The 21,996-nt window shown below is 42.8% G+C and overlaps 1 protein-coding gene across 4 annotated transcripts in view; it reads left to right on the forward strand.

Moving 5' to 3' along the window:
* FOXN3 (forkhead box N3) overlaps positions 1 to 21,996 on the forward strand; it is a 445,254-nt gene that overhangs the window by 74,707 nt on the left and 348,551 nt on the right. The window contains exon 1 of one of the 4 annotated variants that reach the window (XM_062181137.1): positions 2,697 to 2,757. The exons of the other annotated variants lie outside the window; for them this stretch is intronic. The gene's annotated coding sequence lies outside the window, so the exon portion shown is untranslated. Of the gene's footprint in view, positions 1 to 2,696; positions 2,758 to 21,996 lie in introns of those variants that run through there. 4 annotated transcript variants of the gene reach the window in all.

Genomic DNA, 21,996 nt, shown 5'->3' on the forward strand with positions numbered 1-21,996 from the left:
CTCACATGTGCCCTCCGTCTCTCCTCTGGTGGCCTTGTACCCATGATGGCTACAGGTTCAGGGTTGTTCAAGAAGAGGAAGTGCCAAGTGTGGTCAGTTGTCTGAAGGGACTGTTACCGAAGGAGACACACCACGCACGTTCTCGAAGAGAAAGGGAAGTTAGAGATCGAGGATGAGTGTATTTTATGGTATTCGGTGCCCTGGCAGGTAGACCTGCTTCCTCCCAGGGCCCCGGGATAGGACAGGCGTGGCATTTGAGCTGTTAACCCCACCGTTTTCAGAGTCTTGTCAGCTTGGTTAGTATAGCTTGGAGGCGGTTTTCCTAAATGAAGAAAATAAATGTCAAACTAACCTTTTGGTGAAGGACTTTGTTGGTGAGACGGAGCCATTTTACTTTATGTCCAAATAGTAAATGTATTCTCGATGAGGCCTGGCTCAAAGTCTTCCATTTTTCCAGAAGCTCTGCACATGATGGGACCTCAGTGCGCCTTGTGAGGATTTATTGCCACTGACTCATGTCAGCAGGTGTTTGCCAGAGGTGTTGCTAAACATGGCAGCTGAAATGGTGCCAGGCAGGAAGATGCATTTGGATCCAGGTGCATTTGATCCTTGTTCTGTTGAGGATCCATCTCTATAACACTAATATTTTTCCAAATATTCTTGAATGCTATTATTTCCCTTTGCCTTGGGGTGTTCTAGTCTTAAAATGAGATATATCACCCAGCAGAATGAACTTGAGTGAATCCTAGTGTTTGTGATAAGTTAGACTGTTTGGGGGCTGGGGTATTCTCTGCCTCTCCCTCATTCCTGAATTTGGAAGTGAGCGAGTCACAGTACATTTTGATTCAGTTTTAATCCATCAAAATCAAGTTAGTTGTAAGTGATGGAGGAGCTTACTTTGTGTAGTCCGGGCTGCCTGGAGACGTCAGCCACATGCCAAAAGCTTGCTGGTTGCCCAGCAACCCTGCCAGAGGAATAGATTTTCTGCCACCAGCTCCCTTTTTAGTCGAGGTGGAATCTGTTAACACCACTCTTCTAGCCCAGAGAACCGGAGCTGGAGTTTAACTCAAAAGAGTGGTCAGGGTTTTGTGTTTTTTGTTTTAATTGCCCAGCACTGTGTTTCTGGCTTCTAAACCTTACTACTGATTTCATAGACTTCTAAATAAAGGTTGTGATATTCACATGACTTAGCCTCAGTGAAGCTAAGGAGGCCAATCTTGTGCCTCCTTGGCCCCTCGGGAAGCTCAATGTTTCATTTCTGCAGGAACTTCCAGAAACTTCCACACAGGGAGTGGGTGTGGACCAGGAACATCCAATTTGAACACGGAGCCGATAGCATGACCTCATTTGACCCCAAACTCTTCTAAGTCCTCCCCAGGTGTGCTTGCTGGCTCCTGGTGTCCAAGGCAGAGTTATCATCTGGCTCTTAAGGCTGTGATTTCTTCAAGTGTATCCATCTAGCTCTGATTGAAAAGCGCTTGTATATTCCTCCCTCTTATCCTTCAATCACCGAATGTCTTTTCTCCTTTTGTAGCTAAATACTTCACCGACTGGATTGATGGTTTCCATCTATCAGGGGAGGTTGCTTTTCTGTCGGCCCTGTTTTGCTTATGCTCTTAATGTAATGGCTTTGGGTTGTAGCAAGGGAAGATGATGTTGTAACCCAGCATCAGGTGGCTGGAGTTATTTGCCACTGCTGAAATGCAATTTTAATAATGCACTGGATCAGCTGACTGTGTTTCCTTGCCCCTTTGGAAAACAAAGGAAGACCTCAGCATATTAACCTTTTGGTGGCAGAAAAGATCAGACTCCAAGAACGCCATTGATTTAAATGACACTTGCATCTCAAGCTCAAAATTAGAAATTTCAAAAACAGTCTTCAGAAATTCTCCAGATAGGTGAGGATGGAGTGGCTCCTTTCTTAGTGAATGGACACTAACCACTTCATCAGTTTCACTCTTTTCAAAGGATCAAATGCAGAAAAATATGGTTTCTGGTTTGGTAGAGAAATAAGATATAACTTGTAAAACCAGGACTAACTAGATCAAACAACCTCAGAATACCTTTATTTGTTCTGATCATTCTGAACTTTTAAAATAAGATTTATTTATTTTGAAATATTTACAGAGAGAGGGGGTGAGAGAGAGATCTTCCATCTGCTGGCTCACTCCCCAGCGCTGGGCCAGGGCAAAGCCAGGAGCCGGAAGCTTCATCCAGGTCTCCCACATGGGTGGCAGGGGCCCAAGCACTTGGACCATCTTCCACTGCTTTTCTGGGCCATTAGCAGGGAGCTAGATCAGAAGTGGAGCAGCCAGGATATGAACCAGTGCCCATATGGGATGCTGGCATCACAGGCAGTGGCTTTACCTGCTGTACCACAACACTGGTCCCATTCTAAACTTTTAATTCTGATAACTCGTGTATTTGGGGCCATATTTTCCCCAGTAATCTTGAAATATTATTGATGTTGGGGACTTTTGGGACTGCAGTTCAAGTGCCCAGTTTTGCAAAGAAGGAACCCTGAGACATGAAAAGCTTGCTCTAGGATGCACAGCTCTGCTGGGTGGCAGAGCAGAGACCAAAAGCCCAGCGGTTGACCCGTCACCATAGGACCGCCTAAATGATGTGCTCCCAGTGAACTGAGGAAGGAATGGCATCTTCCTCCACAGCTCTCATTCTGTTCTCCCATCCAACAGATGTTCAACGCATACCTGGGGAAAGTCAAGATCCTCACCTTCATCAAGTGACATTTCAGAGGTGAGAGAACCCCACTGTCAACAATGAAGTAACCAGGAGAACTACAGGTTGTGATCAGTATTTAGCTAAGATATAAGGTGACTACAGGAATGTCAGTGACAATTGGATGACAAGGTGTTGTCTGCAGAGTACAGGTGTTAATTCTGGGAACACCTGCACTCTTATTCCTAGCAGAAAATATCTTGTATAACTTGAAACCGCTGAAAGTGGCCCATTGTTTCCCATTCAATTGTAGCACAATGGAGGCATCTGCCTGGGGAGGTAGTGAGCTTCCCACACAGTGGCAAAACCAAAATCTGAATTGATAGTGTGGGGTGGGCCGGAGGAATTCCTTTCCTCTCCATCATAAGGGTGATGGCTGATGCTCCTGTAACAACAGATGGGATAACCAGAGAAAACCGTGATAGATTCATTGAATCAAAGTTTTCTGTGACAAAGTCTTCAGAAAGGAAGAACCAAAGACCTGGGGAAAGCATCTATCTTTGTGCTTAAGTCTGATGAAGAACGGACAGCCATGTAGCAGTGTGATCAGATAAAAAGGGAGGGAGCTAACAGTGATGGACCAAAAGGGCAAACTCAGCAAGGCCTGTTTGGATTCTTCTTGGCTTCTCTGAGTGGCTTTTCTCACTCCAGGGTAGAGGGTAAGACCCATTCTGGAAGGAGGGTCTTAGGATCCACTGTCGGAAAAGGTGAAGTCAGAGAACTTCTTCATAGCCAGCCCTTACCCGGAGAGTGGGGTAAGACTGGAGCGATATTTCTAGGTTTGATAATTGGCTTCAGGGGTGAGGGGTTTTGTGTCTTTGACCTGCCTTGAGGGAGGAGGGGGAGCAGGAGGAGGATGGGCAGAGAAAGGCTTTGCTCCTGAGGCCCTTCCTTCGGTTCAAAGCACTCAGCATGCCCAAGTGTCATAGTTGGAGAATCCTTTCCTGCCTCTCACCAGTAGAAATCTTTCCACTGTTCCAATCTGATACAGTGACTCAGCTGCTTAGTCTGTTCCCTCACTCATTATCCATTTATTTCCTTCATGTTGCAGGTACTTCTTAGACATTTTTAAAATGAGTTATTTATTTGAAAGGTAGAGGGACAGAAATCTTCAATAAGCTGGTTCACTCCCCAAATGGCCGTGACAGCCAGGGCTGGGGTAGGCTGAAGCCAGGAACCAGGAACTCCCTCTGGGTCTCCCCTACAGGCAACAGGGAGCCAGGCACCTGGGCCATCTTCCACTGCCTTCCCAGGTGCATTAAAAGGGAGCTAGATCTGAGTTGAAGGAGCCAGGACTTAAACCAGCGTGCGGATTAACCTGCTGCACCACAATGCCGCTTCCTTAAAAGATATTTCTTAGCTAATGCTGAAGATCTCTGTACAACAAAAAATATTTCCCAGACCCAGTCTGACCCACTTATCTCATTCTTCAGACATTCTGTGCTAACAGAACTTGGTACTGAAAGTTGTACAGCTCATTCTTTTTGTTTCTAACTGCTTGCTTTAGTCTCCGGGCAACTTTACATGCAAGATTTTTTTTTTAATGTGTACTGTGAACCTATACTGAGACAATTTGCTTTAGTTCCAGGTCTGTGTTAAGCAGATATTTTAGAGGGCTGTGGTAGACACTGACTTATGAGTTGAGGGGAAGCATCTGTTTTCAAGATCTTGATCCAACCCCCACCTCTCATGGTCACTTCTTCCTGGCCCCCGCTGCTCGTGTTTGCTCAGAAATAGCCTGGGTCCTAAAATCTGCCACCCATTTAGCATGCATATTGCCTTTCCTCCCACCACCAGTGCAGGAGACCCCGACTGGAAGGAGCCGGGTGAGGAAACAACTATTTATTCTGCTGTTCTTTGCATTTTCTTTGTTCTCCTGATACATCATGATATCTGGATATCAGATTTCATAGAAAAGTAGAAACAGCCAAGGGCACTGTTTTTGTAATTTCGTATTAAACTCATTTCCTTGAAAACTGGCTTGAGATGAATTTTCTTCAGCCTTTTCTTCCATTTGGGAGGTGTTTCTTTTTTCTTTTCCCACGTGGGCTCACTGGAGTCTTTCAGTTGTATCCCAGTTGAATGTATTGTTAGAGTGGAAGGAGATGATGGGGGGACAGGAGGTTCCCCTGAGTGGGCAGCCCCCTGTCACTCTTCAGCAACCTGGCCATGGGCTCTCTGCAGATACAGACACATGTGAGTCATGGGTTGGATGATGTTTGCATCTCCCAATAAATACTCCCACATGCCCCCAGGGACAGGTGTTGTCATTCTTCTCATTGGAGTGATGTGGAAACTGAATTAGAAAAAGTTTAAGCAATTTCTAAGCCAAAGTCACATGATGTAATGGTGAGCAGGACCCAAAGTGGTGTTTAAATAATTTTAAAGTCTCTACTGCTAGAGGCACCAGCTACAAAGCCCCGTTTATTTCTCCATTATAGGGATCGCTTTTTTCCCCCTTTTGAATTGTGGCAAAATCCTTAAAATAAAAAGGTCTGTGACTTACATATCATTTCTACTGAGCCAGTATTTTTCTATGTGTTTTTCAGAATACTAACCAGCGAGGTGCTCCTAAAAACCAAACAAAAACAGTCATACATTAAATATATTTGGTCAAAATGGCATCTCATCTCCCCTCCTAGGAGACCTTTGGAATATTAAAGGGTCTAAGGTATCTGTCAGCAAAAATAGTATTTTTTGTTTAAAGATGTTGTGATTTTGTTTTTATTTCTCCAATTTCTGTTTAAGCAAAGACACTTTTTTTCTCCAAATGCCTTTAAAAGCACAATTTGGCAGGCAGACATTTGGTGCAGTGGTTAAGAAGCCGCTTGGAAAGCCTACGTTTCATATCAGAGTGTCTGAGTTCAGGCCCAGCTCTGCTCCCACCTCCAGCTTCCTGCTGATATGCACCGTGGAGGCAGCAGGCAGTGGCTGGAGTAGTAGGGACCCTGCCACCCACATGGGAGACTGGGATTGGGTTCCTGGCTTTTGGCTTCATTTTTAGGCAACAGGAGGCATCATTTTCCCAATGGAAACCTAGTGATATAAATGAGGCATTATTACAGGCATGTGGGAAGTAAACCAGCAGATGGGAGATTTTACTCCATCTCCCTGACTTTTGCTTTCTCTCTCTGACTCTCTGCCTGTCAAATAAATAAATAAAGTACATTTACAATTAAAGGTGAGAAGCAATGTTTTACTTAAGAAAAGAACACAGTTTGGAAAATGATTCAGTTAAATGACAAGCAAAGAGTTTGGTGCATTCTGCTCCACAACTGAATTTTTTTAAATGAGGAAGTGTTCCTAGGCCCCCTGAAGATGGCCACCTCCTGCTTCACCCTGTCTCCACTTTAAAACTCTGCTTCATGTTTCCCAGATTCCTCCAAGACAAGAACTTTAGTCCTTGCTCCCCATCTCCTCCTTTTGGACTTTATTTCTTTAATTTTCATTCATTTATCTGAGATTCAAGAGAGAAAGTGCTCCCATCTGCTGATTCACTCTCTTAGCACCTGCACTAGCCATGAGCCACGAGCTCCATCCAGGTCTCCCACGTGGGTGGCAAGGACCCGAGTACTGGAGCCGTCACTGCTGCCTCCCAGGGTCTGTGTTAGCAGGAAGCTGGAGTGAGAGCCAAGCTGAGTGTCAAACCTAGGTACACTGATATGGGACGAGCACACCTTCACCTGTGTCTTAACTACTAAGCTGAACACCTGCCCTGGGCCTTTCATTTTTCTTCCCAAGTCATGACTGAGTTTTTCGCCATCTGTGTACTTTCCTACACACCTGGATACAGTGAGCTCCTTGAGCAGGAGGCCTCCTCCTATCTTGGATAATATTCTGGAGGCCTTATGGCAGCTACAGTAAAGACTTAGAAAATACACAAATGAATTGCATTTTGGATAGCAGGGCAAGTGCATCGTATGGACCGGTTTTCCTGGGTAAACTTTAGCCATGTGAACAGCCCCTCTCAGGGTGACAGTGAAAAACTGAAGAAGCTGCCTTTCCTCATTTATATCACTAGGGTTCCATTCGGAAAATGATACCTCCTGTTGCCTAATTTAATTAGTAATTGTGTTTTTAGTTCCAGTTGAAAGCCTCAGAAGAAAGAATTATAATAAACTCTGGTAGATGGTATTATTATCGTTATCTAATTATATTTACTATTGTGACAGTTTTAGATTAAGGCACTTTTCAAACAGGAATTTGTCAATGATGTCTAATGGGTTTTCCCTTGTTCTTTTGTCACCTCCCATGGATCCTAAGGCCCAGTGTTAAATAGGAGCCCTCTTTAATAAACAGGTAAATAGATGCAAACAGTTTTTTTTTTTATAGAGGGAAAGAGATCTTCCATCTGTTGGTTCTCTCCCCAAATGGCTCCAACAGCCAGAGCTGGGCCAGGCTGAAATCAGCAGCCAAGAACTCCATCGTGGTCTCCCGCCTGGGAGGCCAGGGCTTGGGTACTTGGGCCGCCATCTGCTTCCTTCCTGGGAATATTACCAGAAAGCTGGATTGGAAGCAGAGCAGCCAGGACCCGAACTGTCACTCTGACATGGGATGCTGGCACTGCAAGCAGCGACTTACCCTGCCATGCCACAGTGCTGTCCCGTTTGCTTGTATAACACATGGCCTTAGGTCCTATGAGAGCCCATTCAGGACCCAGAGTTTGAGTCACCAGGCTTTTCTTTTTTTTTTTTTTTTTTTTTTTTTTTTTTTTTTTTTTTACAGGTAGAGTGGATAGTGAGAGAGAGACAGAGAGAAAGGTCTTCCTTTTTGCCGTTGGTTCACCGTCCAATGGCCGCTGCGGCCGGCGCATCACGCTGATCCGAAGCCAGGAGCCAGGTGCTTCTCCTGGTCTCCCATGCGGGTGCAGGGCCCAAGGACTTGGGCCATCCTCCACTGCCTTCCCAGGCCATAGCAGAGAGCTGGCCTGGAAGAGGGGCAACTGGGATAGAATCCGGCGCCCCAACCGGGACTAGAACCCGGTGTGGCGGCGCCGCAAGGTGGAGGATTAGCCTGTTAAGCCACGGCGCCGGCCGTCACCAGGCTTTTCTGACATGTCACTCACACATTGGAAGAGGCAGTGGAGGACCCAAGGGAACAATGGCCCAATGAGAAGTTGGAAGAAATGGGGTCTGCTTTGGCTCTGCCAAATACTTGTAGCGTGGCTTTGGAGGTTGAGCCAGCATTTCATGGAATCTACCTGGTATGTGAGGCTTGACATGAGGTCTCAAAGATGAATAGGCCATTGTCCCTGCTCTCAGGCAACTTCCTGTTTAGAATGTGCAGTCGATACATACACCAACCCCTCAGAAATGTTGTGGGTACTTTATTAGAGGTGTGTGCAGGTTGGCTGACACTGCCTGTGGCACTGAGGAAAGGCTTTGTAACAAAATTGACTTTGGGTTCTTTCAGGGGTTAAAATAGAGATTGCATCAGGGGATATGCCATGATAAGGAATTTGGAATTTATGCTTCTTTGAAATTTCTTGGTGATGGGAGCCACTAAAAAACTTTAATAGAAAATAGCACAGTCATTTATGCATTTTTGAAAGAGAATTGTAGGACTGGCACGTGGCACAGCAGGTTCAGCCACTAACTGTGATGCTGGCATTCCATTTTGGGGTATGGGTTCAAATCCAGGCTATTCTGCTTCCAATCCAGCTTCCTGGTAAGCTGTCTGGGAAAGCACTGGAAGACAACTCAAGTGCTTAGGTCCTTGCAACCCACATGGGAGACTCCGATGGAGTTCCAGGCTCTTGGCTTCAGCCTGGCCCAGGTGGGCCATTGTGGCCATTTGGGGAGTAGACCAGTGGATGGTAGACCTCTCCCTCTGTCTGTGAACTTTGCTTTTCGGATAATTTAAATAATAATATTTTAATAAATCTTTTTATAAAGAAAAGAAATTGTGAAGAATGACTTAATCTCTATGAACCTCACTTCTCTCATCTGTAAGACATATGCAAATAATACCGGCTCCTCTTACTCATGGATTTATTTAGGTAGCACCTGTTTCTTTACAATGCAGTTAGAAGGGCCAGTGCGTGGCTCACTTGGTTAATCCTCTACCTGCGGTGCTGGCATCCCATATGGGCGCCGGTTTCTAGTCCCAGTTGCTCCTCTTCCAGTCCAGCTCTCTGCTGTGGCCTGGGAAGGTAGTGGAAAATGGCCCAGGTGCTTAGGCCCCTGCACCCGCATGGGAGACCAGGAAGAAGCACCTGGCTCCATCCTGGCTTTGGATCGGCACAGCGCTGGCTGTAGAGGCCATTTAGGGGGTGAACCAATGGAAGGAAGACTTTTCTGTCTCTCTCTCTCTATCTCTACATGTCAAAAAATTTATTTTATTTTTTTTTTTATTTTTATTTTTTGACAGGCAGAGTGGACAGTGAGAAAGAGAGGGACAGAGAGAAAGGTCTTCCTTTTGCCGTTGGTTCACCCTCCAATGGCCGTCGCGGCTGGTGTGCTGCGGCCGGTGCACTGCGCTGATCCGATGGCAGGAGCCAAGTGCTTATTCTGGTCTCCCATGGGGTGCAGGGCCCAAGCACTTGGGCCATCCTCCACTGCACTCCCGGGCCACAGCAGAGAGCTGGCCTGGAAGAGGGGCAACCGGGACAGAATCCGGTGCCCCGACCAGGACTAGAACCCGGTGTGCCGGCGCCGCAAGGCGGAGGATTAGCCTAGTGAGCCGCAAAAATTAAAAAAACAAAAACAAAAACAATGCAGTTAGAATGTCTAGCATGTGCCCACTGTTTTCTAAGCACCTTCATCCTCACAGCAACCCCATGAAAGTCATTATTACTATTACAGGTTGAGTTTCCTTAATCTGGAAATCTGAAATCCAAAATGCCCCAAAATCTAAAGTGATCTAAATGCCAGCATGACACAACAAGTGGAAAATCCATGCTGTGGAACTTATTTTGATGCACAAAATTATTACAAATATTATATAAAATTACCTTCATTGCTACATGCAAAGAATCATAAATGAATTTCAAGTTTAGACTTGTGTCCCTTTCCCAAAATATCTCATCATGGATGTGCAAAGTTGCCAAAATTAAAAAAAAAAAAAATCCCACACTCTTCTTGTCCCAAGCATTTAGGATAAAGGATATCAACCCTTAATTTGCATTTTAGAGATGCCAGTAGTTACAGAGGCTAAATATCTGGTGTAAGGATAGAGAACTAGGATTAGTAGCAGGGCCAGGATATGGACTTAGGTCTACCAAGTTCTTGGGCCCCCATGCCCATAGCCAACATGTAGTGCTATGAAGATGCTGGCAAGCCTTTGCCCCCGCCCCTCGTTTCTTACCTGAAACATCTTGGCCTGTGGCTCAATGTTGCCTCCAATAACCTTAGCAAAGAGTGTGGATGCATTGGAAAGACAAAATCAGCAGCAAACAAATGTGCCATTATTTACAACTATTTAATCTTTGTATTTAATGATGCAGTCCTTTATCATTAAATAGAGCCAAATTTATGGAGTAGGATATATGACTTTAATTCTTTTGTACTAACTGGGTGTTACAAACAACGTATGTTTCTATGGGCATATGCATAAATCTTCCTTCCGGTGTTAACAGAAAATCAATCGCGACTCTGACTCCATTCTTGTGAGGAGTGCCTTGGAAGATCCGTGTTGTGATTAGGTGAAAGGAAAGTTGAGGAGGCTGTGATGAGATGGACTGGTGCTGGAGAAAGAGCGGGAATGGGGAGGCTCGTTGGGGGGAGTTGCCATGGAGTAGAAGTAGGGAAGTGGGCTTGGCAAACTCAGCAAGCTGTACTTGTTGAACACAGTCTGGAAAAGAGTCTTGAAGCTCACACAGCTGTGATCCAAGGGCAAGTTCACAGCATCTTCTTGGTAAAAAGTTCACTCTATTTTCTCTGTCCTAGGTAAAGGCAGAGCAAGGGAAAGGCTATGTTATCTGCTAGCCATGAATGAATGTCTGTAACTATCGCTGCTGGAAGAATCAGGAAGCTCAGGAATAGCGATTAAAATAAAATGCAGCTCCACGACTCAACCTCTGTTCGGGGTGCCAGGATGTAGTCCTGAAAAATGCCAGGGTTGTGCGTTTTGTGGCTTGGGAGGAAGGTTTTGATCAGCCTTCAGCTGCTCATAAAAAATAAATACGGCCATGTTCTTATATAGACTGTTCCTTGAAGATGTTTTAGAGTCGATTTCCAGCTGAAATTTCACCTTATCTTAAAAAAAAAAAAAAAAAAGGTTCGGGGTGGGGAGGTGGAAACAAAGCTGTGCCATCCTTAAAGCATTAGGCATGTCAGCCTGCGTAAAATAATGGAATCATAAAGAGAGACTGCTCCACGGAGATGAAAGAGCTGTCCTTTATAGTCACAGCTTAAGTGTAACTCATCTGCTGTTTGCAGGTTATGCTTTAATGGGAAGGAATATTAAAGAAATGAGAAAGAATTTCCTTACTAAATGGAAGAACATTGAAAAAAAAAATGTATCTCCAATTGAAACAGCTGTTTTAGATGAGCAAATTCGGGATGAAACTATATCCCCCGAGACTGCACGGCCTGGCACATAGGAGGAAGGGAATGAGCAGAGCCATGGATGGATGTGCCCCTCCGGCCATCAGAGCCAGGGTTAGTGGGTGTCACCACTGGACTCATTGTTCTCAAACTTGGCTGCAACTGGAATCATCTGGGGAGTTTGGGGAAAAAAAAAAAAAAAGTATGGTACCTGGTTCCCATCCCAAAATTCTAGCTTAATTGGTCTAGGATGTGGCCTGGGTGAGAATTTTCGAAAGCTCCCCAGGGGATTCTGAGACCCAGCAGGTTTTGAGATGCTCCGGGTTTGAGGAGGACTAATTCCTTTCTCATCATGCCTGTCGCGGCTCAGGCAGGTCGCGGGCAGGGATTCGGTCGGAGGATTCATCCTTCAAAGTCAACCTCGGAGAGCTCTTGACTAAGTCTAACTTGATAGCTTCCTCTCCTTAAGGGCTAAAAAGTACAAGTCTAGGGTCTCCTTGAAAAACGAATGATGAGATGACTTTTTTCTCCCATCACATAAAAAGCATAACTAAATGCTATGGGCATTACATAGCAAGAAAAAAGATAACAACCATATCCACAGGCAGCCCAGAGTCCAAGTTAGGGGATCACGAGTGAAGGCTTCTTGGGAAAAATGAGTCTTGACCCTAATTGGCTACTGAAAATGAAACAAAATGCCAATGACAACAACCAAAACCAAAGAGCAAACAAGGAAAGAAAAAAGAAATAGAGCCACTTCTTGATTATAGACCAGACCCACAAATGGGAGCTTTTCTCTTTCCCTTTCAGGATTTCCAGGGAGCACCAGACAGCAGGGTGTAACATAAATAAGAAGAAACATGACTTTTAGCCAGTACTTTGCCAGTAATAAGCTTTGACCTTGACTTACTAGCTTTTATAAGACTGGTTTTTCTCAATCCATAAAGCAGGAGTAACACTGTCCCTTCTAGCTTTGTCTCCAAAATAACATATGAGTATAATTTGATAAAAGACATTTACTTCCTTGCAAGAGAGTATCTTCCTGAACTGATCTGTTTCATTGGAGGATTTGGAGTGCCTGCCTTCACATACCAACACCTGTGAAGTGGCAAAGTCAAACCACGGGAAAGGCACATGGGTCAGGGGCCAGAAATAAAGCCAGGAAGTCACAGGGCACAAGTCGCAGGGACATGGGACATGGAGGTGGATCTGAGACACACCTCCTGGAGATGCAGCCAAACTACAGATTCTGACTCAACAGGTCCAGAAGGGACCCACATGAGTGCATTTCTGCCCAAGTGCATCTCCAAGTGATATTGTGATGCTGGCCCCTGGAGCACACGGTGAGAGGCAGGGCAGCACAGACCACCTGCTTCCATTAGTGCTCGTCTTCGGGCAGGCAGTGGAGAGTCAGGGTGAGACCGTGTGGACTGAGAAGATGGTGCATCGCTTTCCTCTGTGCGTGGTGCGCATGAAGTCAAAGAGCAGTGATGGGTTTGGTGCTGAGTTTATGTGGTTCCGAGCAACTTGGTGTGATGAATGCCTATTCATGTTCTCAACTGGCCCTTTCTGTGGACACGAATTTTATGTAGATTTTCCATTTTCTACATGATCACTGGGGAAACTGGGTACTAAATTTTTTTCCTGTCGGTTTTTTCCCATTTTCATTGAATTCTGGCATGTCAACCTCCTGCCCTTTTCTCTTTGTGGTTCCATGTTATGTACTTCTTAAGTCTTCAGTACCTGCATGTGTAGCAGTATAGATGTCTTTTTTCTGGTACCCACAATAGTGATTTAAAAAAAAAAAAAGCTCTAGGAAAGTGGCAGAATTATTCCAGACATTCACCTGCTTGACCTCATCCCCATTGGATGAGAGTGGAAATGTTGGTTAAACTTTGGGTGAAATCAGCTTGCCAACACCATTATAAATAGCATTCTGTAATTGTATTGTTTGCCCAACTGATAGATTCTTGCTTTGCTGCTATGCATCAGTGTCTGTGTTGTATTTTCCACATCATTTTGTAATGTTCTCACACATTATATGAGGTTTGAGTAGTTTAAGAATAGATGTAGTTTTATGTGTTCTAATTTAAACATTGAGTTTGGAGAAGAAGAGTTTTTAAAAGTGTGGTTATGACATGTTTATTGTAAACATGTGAGAATGGAGCCCATGATTATGCTGGTGGTATGTATATATATCTTGTACCTTGTCAACAGGAAAGCGTTTATGTTTGTGTATTTAATGTGGTATTTTCTTTCTTTAAAAAAATTAGAACTGATGATGTCTCTTGGAATACATAAACACAGTCTGGTCTAAAATAGCCCTCCCAAACTGGGCTTTTCCTAGAGCTCTCTTGGTTTTCTCATAGAACTGCACACCTTTTGAAATTGAACTGCTTTCCTCCATTTGTAATTATTCCTTATTCTCTAAGTCAGTGGTTCTCGAATATCAGTATGCATCAGACTCACCTGGAAGGCTGATTAGCACACAGCCCACTGGATGCTACCACCAGCATTTCTGATTGAGGGCGCCTAGGGTAAGGGCCTGAAACCTACCTTTTCCCCCGGTTCCCAGCTGATGCTGTTGCTGGTCCAGTTATCACACTTTGAGAACCACTGCAGCTTAAGCCCTGGTTGTCCAGAACCAGCAGTACATGCCTGTGGCTGCCACCTGGGAGCTTCTCAGAATCACAGGTTCCAGTCCAGACCTATGGAATCAGGATCTGCATTTTCACAAGAATCCCCCGCATGATTTGTGTGCACATTTAGGTTTGAGAAGCCTTGCTTTAAGCCACTTGCAACATCATAAATGCTCTCTGATGATAGCATTGAGGATCCACAGTGAGACAAGGACAAGGAGAAAGCCTTCCAGAAATGAGAACTCTTAGGTACTTACCTGGTCTTTCTGACAGTGTCTTCCCTGGCAAGCCGAGCTTCATGTGGCCATATCTGAATTTTCTTAGATGAGTTCATTTCTGTTCCAATTCATAAAGTAAATTTCAATTATTTCCTAATTCTAGAGAACATGAAATATGTGTTTATTTGAAACTCCCTATAAAGCATCATAAAGTAACAAATTGTCGATCCTTAAAAATTGAATTCCCAAACTCAGATTCATCCATCATGTGTTCCGCTCACAAGCTTTCTAAGTGCAGCAGAAATGGCGGCAGACAGATGAGCCTGGAGGCCTGGGAGGTCTGTTCAGAACGCTGCTCCACCACACCAGCTTCTCAGCCTTTCTCTGCAGCCATGGGGCCAGGCAATAACGAATGAGGTTACAACCCCAAAGCGTCATACCGTCCAGTGCAAGGACGAGTCCGTCAATAGGGATCGGAACAGCTCCCTCCCTGGATAAGTGCAGAGTCCAAGTGTGTTTTGTTTGTTTCAAATCAATTCATGACAAGCATCTGGAATTCTTGGATTTTTTGCTCCCTCCAAAGAGGAAAGTAGTGTCTCACATTGGTGAATACATTTTCTAAGCCTGTATCCAATATTTACAAGTGAAAACGAGGCGTGGTGAAGACGCTTCGAAAGACAGGAAGGACATTGAGAGTTGGCAGTGGTGCCGCTGAGAGGTTTCACATTCTGAGGAGTGGACCAGGGGTGAGCAAAGCTGCTGGGAATGCAAGGTCCATCTTCTTGGGGCATCTGTGCAACCTGAAGATTTGTAGAGGGAGAGTGAATGTGATGTAGTTTAACCATCAATGAATACTAAGCATTGTGTACTTACTAAAGCAAACACAGCTGCTTATTGGTTAGGAAGTCATGTGTGCATGAGTTTAATATAGCATGAGATCTAAAGAGATTTGGATTTTCTGTCTGGCAGCTTGTAGGTTGTATCCTCTGGCCCCTAGGGTCTTATTCCTTTTGCCCTGCAGGGATTCTTAGGTGGGAATCTTTAAGAGGCTTCTTAAACTACCGGGTAATGTTTTTAAAATAGGTTCATTGAGGTATAATTGACTACATTCCAGGGTGTGGTTAGGTAATTTTGACCTGTATCCAAATGTGAGCTGGTCAGAACAAGCAGGACAATGAAGATACCCATCATCTGCAAAAGCACTTCATTCCCCTTTGTCTTCGTTCATTTCCCTATCCTCCAACGAGAAGGCAAGCAAGCGACCTCTGAATCTGCCTGTCGCCATAGACTACTTTGCACTGTCTAGAATGTTACATAAATAGAATCACAGAGAATGTACAAGGTTACTTCAAAATGTTGAAAAATAGAGTTAAAAGGTAGGTTTATTTGGATGCAAAAACATTTTGAAATCTACGCATAGCTTTTTCATAATACACATTTCCATGAACTTTTCAAAGATCCCTCATGTACATGGATTTCAAGTTTTTTGCACCAAAATTAACTGATTTTTTTTTAAGAAGTTTTAATTATTTGTACCGTATTTGAAAGACAGAGACAGACTGACAGGTGCTCTTCCATCTGCTGGTTCTCTCTACAAATGCTCACAACAGGTAGGGCTGGGCCAAAGTGAAGCCAGGAGCCCAGAATTCAGTCTGGGCTTCCTTCGTGGGTAACAGGGACACAAATACTTGGAGCAGCACCTCCTGTCTGCTTAATTCCAAACTTTCCCCTGCTAACCTTTGGAAGAACCTTGTACATTTTTGAAAGAAATGTGAATGCTTTCTTTCACTCAGTGTAATTATTTTCAGATTCATCCATGTGGTGGTATGGATTGACACTTACCCTCTTTGTTGCTGAGTAGTATTCCATTGTATGGACATACCAAACTTTGTTTCTCTGTTCAGTTTTTGATAGACATTGGAGTTGTCTCCAGTTTGTGGCTATCACTGATAAAGCTGTTGTGAATATTTGTATTCAGATTTCTGTATGAATACATGGTTTCATTTCTCTTAAGTAAATAGCTAAGATAGGAATGGCAAAGTCATTGTGAAGTTGTATGTTTAACTTTTTACAAACTGCCAAAATGTTTCCTAAATTATTTTCATATTTCTCATTCACAACAATGTATAAGACCCCACTTGATTTACAACCTTACACACATTTTATAAGATCAATCTAAGTTTTAACCATCATAACAGGTGTCGTGGTAGCATCTCCTTGTAGATTTAATTGGCATTTCCTTAATGACCAATTTTGAGCTTTCCATGTTATTTGTCATTAATATCTCTTGTTTGGTGAAGTATCTGTTCAAGTATTATCTATTATATTGTGAGGGTGGTTATTTACCCATTATTATGATTTGAGAGTTTTAAAACATTCTAGCTGGGCCGGCTCTGTGGCTCACTAGGCTAATCCTTCGCCTGCACACTGGGTTTTAGTCCCAGTCGAGGCGCCGGATTCTGTCCCGGTTACCCCTCTTCCAGGCTAGCTCTCTGCTGTGGCCCGGGAGTGCAGTGGAGGATGGCCCAAGTTCTTGGGCCCTGCACCCCATGGGAGACCAGGGGAAGCACCTGGCTCCTGGCTTCGGATCAGCGCGGTGTGCCGGCCACAGTGGCCATTGGAGGGTGAACCAACAGCAAAAAGGAAGACTTTTCTCTCTGTCTCTCCCTCTCTCACCGTCCACTCTGCCTGTCAAAAAAAAAAAAAACATTCTAGCTATAAGTTCTCTGTCAAATTAATGATATGCAAATATCACGATCTGAGACTTGTCTTTCCTTTGGTAGTGTCTTTCAAGGAGACAGAAAGCATTCTTAATTTTGAAGTCTAATTTATCTCTCTCTCTTTTTTTTTTTCCTTTATGAATTGCACTTTTGGTGTGACAGCCAAGACATAGTTGTCTAGTGCAAAACCACAATTATTTTCTTCTATGTTTTCCTTTAAATAAGGTTTTATAATTTTATATTTAGATCTGTGGACCATTTAAAATCAGTTTTTGTATATGGTACAAAGTATATGTATTTAAGTTCTTTTTTTTTTTTACAAATGGATTTAAAATTGTTGCAGAACCATTTCTTGAAAAATGCCCTTTATCCACTGAGTTACTTTTGTATTTTTATTTAAAATCAATTGACCAAATATATGTGAGTCTAAATGTAGACTTGGCTCCATTGATCTGTTTGTCTATCTTGATATCTTGATCACTGCAGTGTTATAATAAAACTTGGAGACATGTAGTATAAATCTTCTGACCTTGGTCTTTTGGAAAGTTGTTTTGCTATTCTGGTCCTTTATACTTGCACATGAATTGTTGGTTAGCTTTGCAACTGCTGGAAAAAGGCCTAATGGTATTCTGATCGGGGTTGCTTTGAATCTCTGGGTCGATCTGAGGAGAATAAACATCTGAATCAGAATGAGTTTTTTCATCCATGAACATGGTATATCTCTCCGTTTTTAGATCTTTAATTTCTCTCAGTAATGTTTTGTAATTTTAAGCATACAGTTCTTTACGTCCTTTCTAATATTTACCCCTCACTATTTTAATTTTTATATTACTACAAATTGTTTATTTCAATATTTGTTTGCTATTTTTTGAGATATAAACATACAACTGTTTTTTGTATATTGATATTGTATCCTGCAATCTTGCTGAACTCACTTATTAGTTCTAGAATCTTTTCTGTAGATTCTTTGGGATTTTCTACAAGAACAATGACATAAATTGCAACTAGTTTAACTTTTTTTAAAAAAATTTTGTTTATTTGTTTGAAAGGCAGAGTTACAGAGAAACAGGAACAGAGAGAGAGATCCCCAATCTGCTGGTTTATTCCCCAAATGGCTGCAATGACCAGAGCTGTGCCTATCTGAAGCCAAAAGCCTGAAGCTTCTTCCAGGTCTCCCACATAGATGCAGGGGCCCAAGGACTTGGGCCATCCATTCGCTGCTTTCTTAGGCATATTAGCAGGGAGGTGGATTGGAAGTGGTGCAGCCCATATGGGATGCTGGCACTGTGGACAGTGGCTTTACCCACTAAGCCACAGCACCAGCCCCAACTAGTTTAATTTCCTCCTTGCCAGTCTGATTACCTTTTTTCTTTCTTGGGGGGAGTAGAAAAGCCAATCTTGTTCCTAATCTAAGAGAAAAGCATTCAGTCTTTACCATTAAGTCTGATATTATCTGAATTTATTTTTGTTGTGGCTGCCCTTTATCAAGTCAAAGAAATTCCTTTCTATTCTTAGTTTGCTGACAGATTTATCAAGAATACATAGTGGGGCGCCAGATTCTGTCCCAGTTGCCCCTCTTCCAGGCCAGCTCTCTGCTGTGGCCCAGGAGTGCAGTGGAGGATGGCCCAAGTTCTTGGGCCCTGCACCCCATGGGAGAACAGGAAGAAGCACCTGGCTCCTGGCTTCGGATCAGCGCGGTGCGCTGGCCGCAGCGCACTGGCCGCAGCAGCCATTGGAGGGTGAATCAACGGCAAAGGAAGACCTTTCTCTCTGTCTCTCTCTCTCTCTCACTGTCCACTCTGCCTGTCAAAAATAAAATAAAATAAAATAAAAAAAGAATACTTGTTGGATTTTGTCACATGTTTTTCTCTGTTGAGATGATCTTATGACTGTTTTTCATTATTACTATGATGAATTACGTTGATAGATAATTTTAAAGTAAATCAACTCTGCTTTCCTGTAATAAACACCACTTGGTCATGTATTATTTTACATTTATTATTGAATTTGATTGTTGTGCTTTTTTATGAAAAATTTCTATATGTATATTCATGAAGGATATTGTACTTTAGTTTCCTTTCCGTGTATGTCTTTGGTTTTGGAAAGATCTTATATTCATAGAATAAAGTAGAAAGCATACTGTTCTCTTCAATTTCCTGGAAGCATTTTGTGGAATTATTATTATTTCCTTAAATGCTTTGTAGGATTCAATATTGAAATTACTGATCTGGATTCTTCTTTGTGGAAAGAGTTTTATCCTCGGATTCAGTTTCTTTCTTTCTTTGTATTTATTATAGACACACAGAGAAATAGTGAGCACCCCTTATGTATCTGTTCAGTCCCTAAATGTGCCCAATGGCCATGACCAGGCCTGAACTGCAGCCAGGACCTGGGAACTCAATCTAGGTATCTCATGTGGGTAACAGGGACCCAACTATTTGAGCCATCACCTGCCATGTCCTGGGGTCTGTATTGGCAGGTAGCTGGAATCAGGAGCTGGAGCCAGGAATGAAATCTAGGCACTCATGAGAGTGTCTTACCCGACATCTAGACTGCCAGGCTGAATACCTGCCCCAGAATTCAATTTCCTTAATAACTGTGAGCCTACTAAAACCATTTCTCTTCTGATTGATCTTTGTGTTTTTCAGGGAATTTGTCAGCAAAAATGATCAAATGTATGGGCATGAAGTTTCTTACACTTTTAATATCTGTAGAAAATAGTGACATCACTTTTTTCCCCTGATATTTATAATTTTTCCTCTGCTTTTTCCCTAATAATGTTTGATTGGGAATTTGTCAGTTTTATGATCTCAAAGAACCAGCTTTTGGTTTCATTGATTTTCTCCTATTTGATGTTTGTTTTCTATTTAATTGATTTCCATTCTTCTGCTTGCTTTCAGCTTCATTTGCTCTTCTTTCTCTGGTTTCTTAAGGAAGAAAAAAATGAACCTACTGATTTAAGTTCTTTCTTCTGTTTGAATAAAACAGAATTTTTTAAATTTTGCTCTAAGTCTGCTTTAGGAATGTCTCACAAACTTTAATATGTTGCGTTTTTATTCTCATCCTGTTGAAAAAAATTTTTTTCTTTTCTTTTGACCTGTGAATTATTTAGAGATGTGTCACACTAGTCCCTGCTTATCTGTGTTTTTCTTTCCATGGTGTTAGTTGTACCCATGGTCAACTATAGTCCAAAAATATTAAATGGGACATTCCAGAAATAAGCAACTTATAAGTGTGCTGTTCTGAGCAATGTGATGAAATCTTCAGCCATCCCACTCCATCTCTCCTAGGGTGTAAATCGTCCCTTTGTCCAGCATATCCATGTTGTATATGCTACCCACCCATTTTAGTCACTTGGTAGTCATGTTGGTCATCAGATTGACTGTTGTAATATTGCAGATAACCCTTATTTACTTCACAATGGCCCCAAAGCTCAGGGTGACATTGCTAGCAATTTGGATATGCCAAAGAAAAGCCATGAAATGCTTCCTATAAGTGAAAAGGTAACAGTTCTCAACTTAGTAAGGAAAGAAAACAATCATATGCTGAGTTTGTTAAGATCTGCAGCACAAAAAGATATTTTAAGAGAGTGAGAGACCACAATTGTAGAATTTTTATTATCGTGTGCTAATGTGATTACAATTGCTCTGCTTTGTTATTAGTTATTACTGTTAATCTCTAACTGTGCCTAACTGACAAATTAAACTCTACCATAGGTATGTATGTATAGGAAGAAATATGATATACATAGGGTTCAGGCATTCCACTGGGGGTCTTGGAACATATCTCCATGGATGAAGGGGACAATTTTAAAATATTTGGGAATTTTACAAATACTATTCTGCTACTGATTTATAATTCAATTTCATTATAGTAAAAGAGCATCTCTTGTATGACTTGAGTCCTTTTACATTTATTAATACTTTGTGATCCGTGTTCATAAATGTTCCATGTGCACTTGAACGTGAGGCTCTGTAATTGAGGTTAGCGTTTTTGACCTTGTATCAGTTTGGTTGGTAGTGCTGTCGAAGGCTTCTGTGTCTTTACTGACTTGATGTCTGCTTGTTCTATCAGTTATTGGAGGAGGTTGTTGAAATCTCAGCCTGCAGTTGTGGATTTCCCTATTTATCTTTGCCATTATATTACTTTTCTTTGTAAGTGGTCACTTAGGGTTGTTCTGTTCTTTCAGTAAATTTAAAGTGAACATTTAGGGTTGTTATGTTCTTTATTGATTTACCTTTGTATAAGTATAAATTGCTCCTTTTACTGTGGTAATATTCTTTGCCTTAAAATCTAATATTAATATCTATATTATATTAAGAGCCATCCAGCTTATTTTTGATTAATGTTAATAAGGTAAATCTTCTCCCATCCTTTTATTTTTAATCTAATTGTGGCTTTACATTTAAAGTGGATTTCTTTCTTTCTTTCTTCCTTTCTTTCTTTCTTTAAAGATTTATTTGTATGTTTGAAAGGCAGAGAGTTACAGGTTGGTGTCGTGGCTCACTAGGCTAATCCTCCGCCTGCGGTGCCAGAATCCCATATGGGTGCTGGGTTCTAGTCCTGGTTGCTCCTCTTCCAGTCCAGCTCTCTGCTGTGGCCCAGGAAGGCAGTGGAGGATGGCCCAAGTGCTTGGGCCCTGCACCTGCATGGAAGACCAGGAGGAAGCACCTGGCTCCTGGCTTCAGATCGGCGCAGCACACCAGCCGTGGTGGCCATTTGGGGGTGGGCCAGTGGAGGGGAGGACCTCTCTCTCTCTCTCTCTCTCTCTCTCTCTCTCTCTCTCTCTGTCTCTCTCTAATTCTGCCTGTCAAAAAAATAAATAAATAAATAAAATAAAGAAAGGCAGAGAGTTACAGAGATGCAGAGGCAGAGAGAAAGAAGTCTTCCATCCACTGATTCACTCCCCAAATGGCCACAACAGCTAGAGCTGGGCCTGAGCTGCTTCTGGGTGCCAGGGCCCAAGGACTTGGGCCATCTTCTAATGCTTTCCCAAACCCTAGCAGAGAGCTGGATCGGAAGTGGAGCATTATGGGATGCTGGCACTGGAGGTGGCAGCTTTACCTGCTACGCCCCAGCACCAGCCCCAAATGCGGATTTCATTCTTTTTTTCTTTTTTCTTTTCTTTTTTTTTTTTTGAATTTATTTGACAGGTAGATTTGGACAATGAGAGAGACAGAGAGAAAGGTCTTCC

This window comes from Lepus europaeus, chromosome 22 (assembly GCF_033115175.1).
Source record: "Lepus europaeus isolate LE1 chromosome 22, mLepTim1.pri, whole genome shotgun sequence".
Classification (NCBI taxonomy): Eukaryota; Metazoa; Chordata; class Mammalia; order Lagomorpha; family Leporidae; genus Lepus; species Lepus europaeus.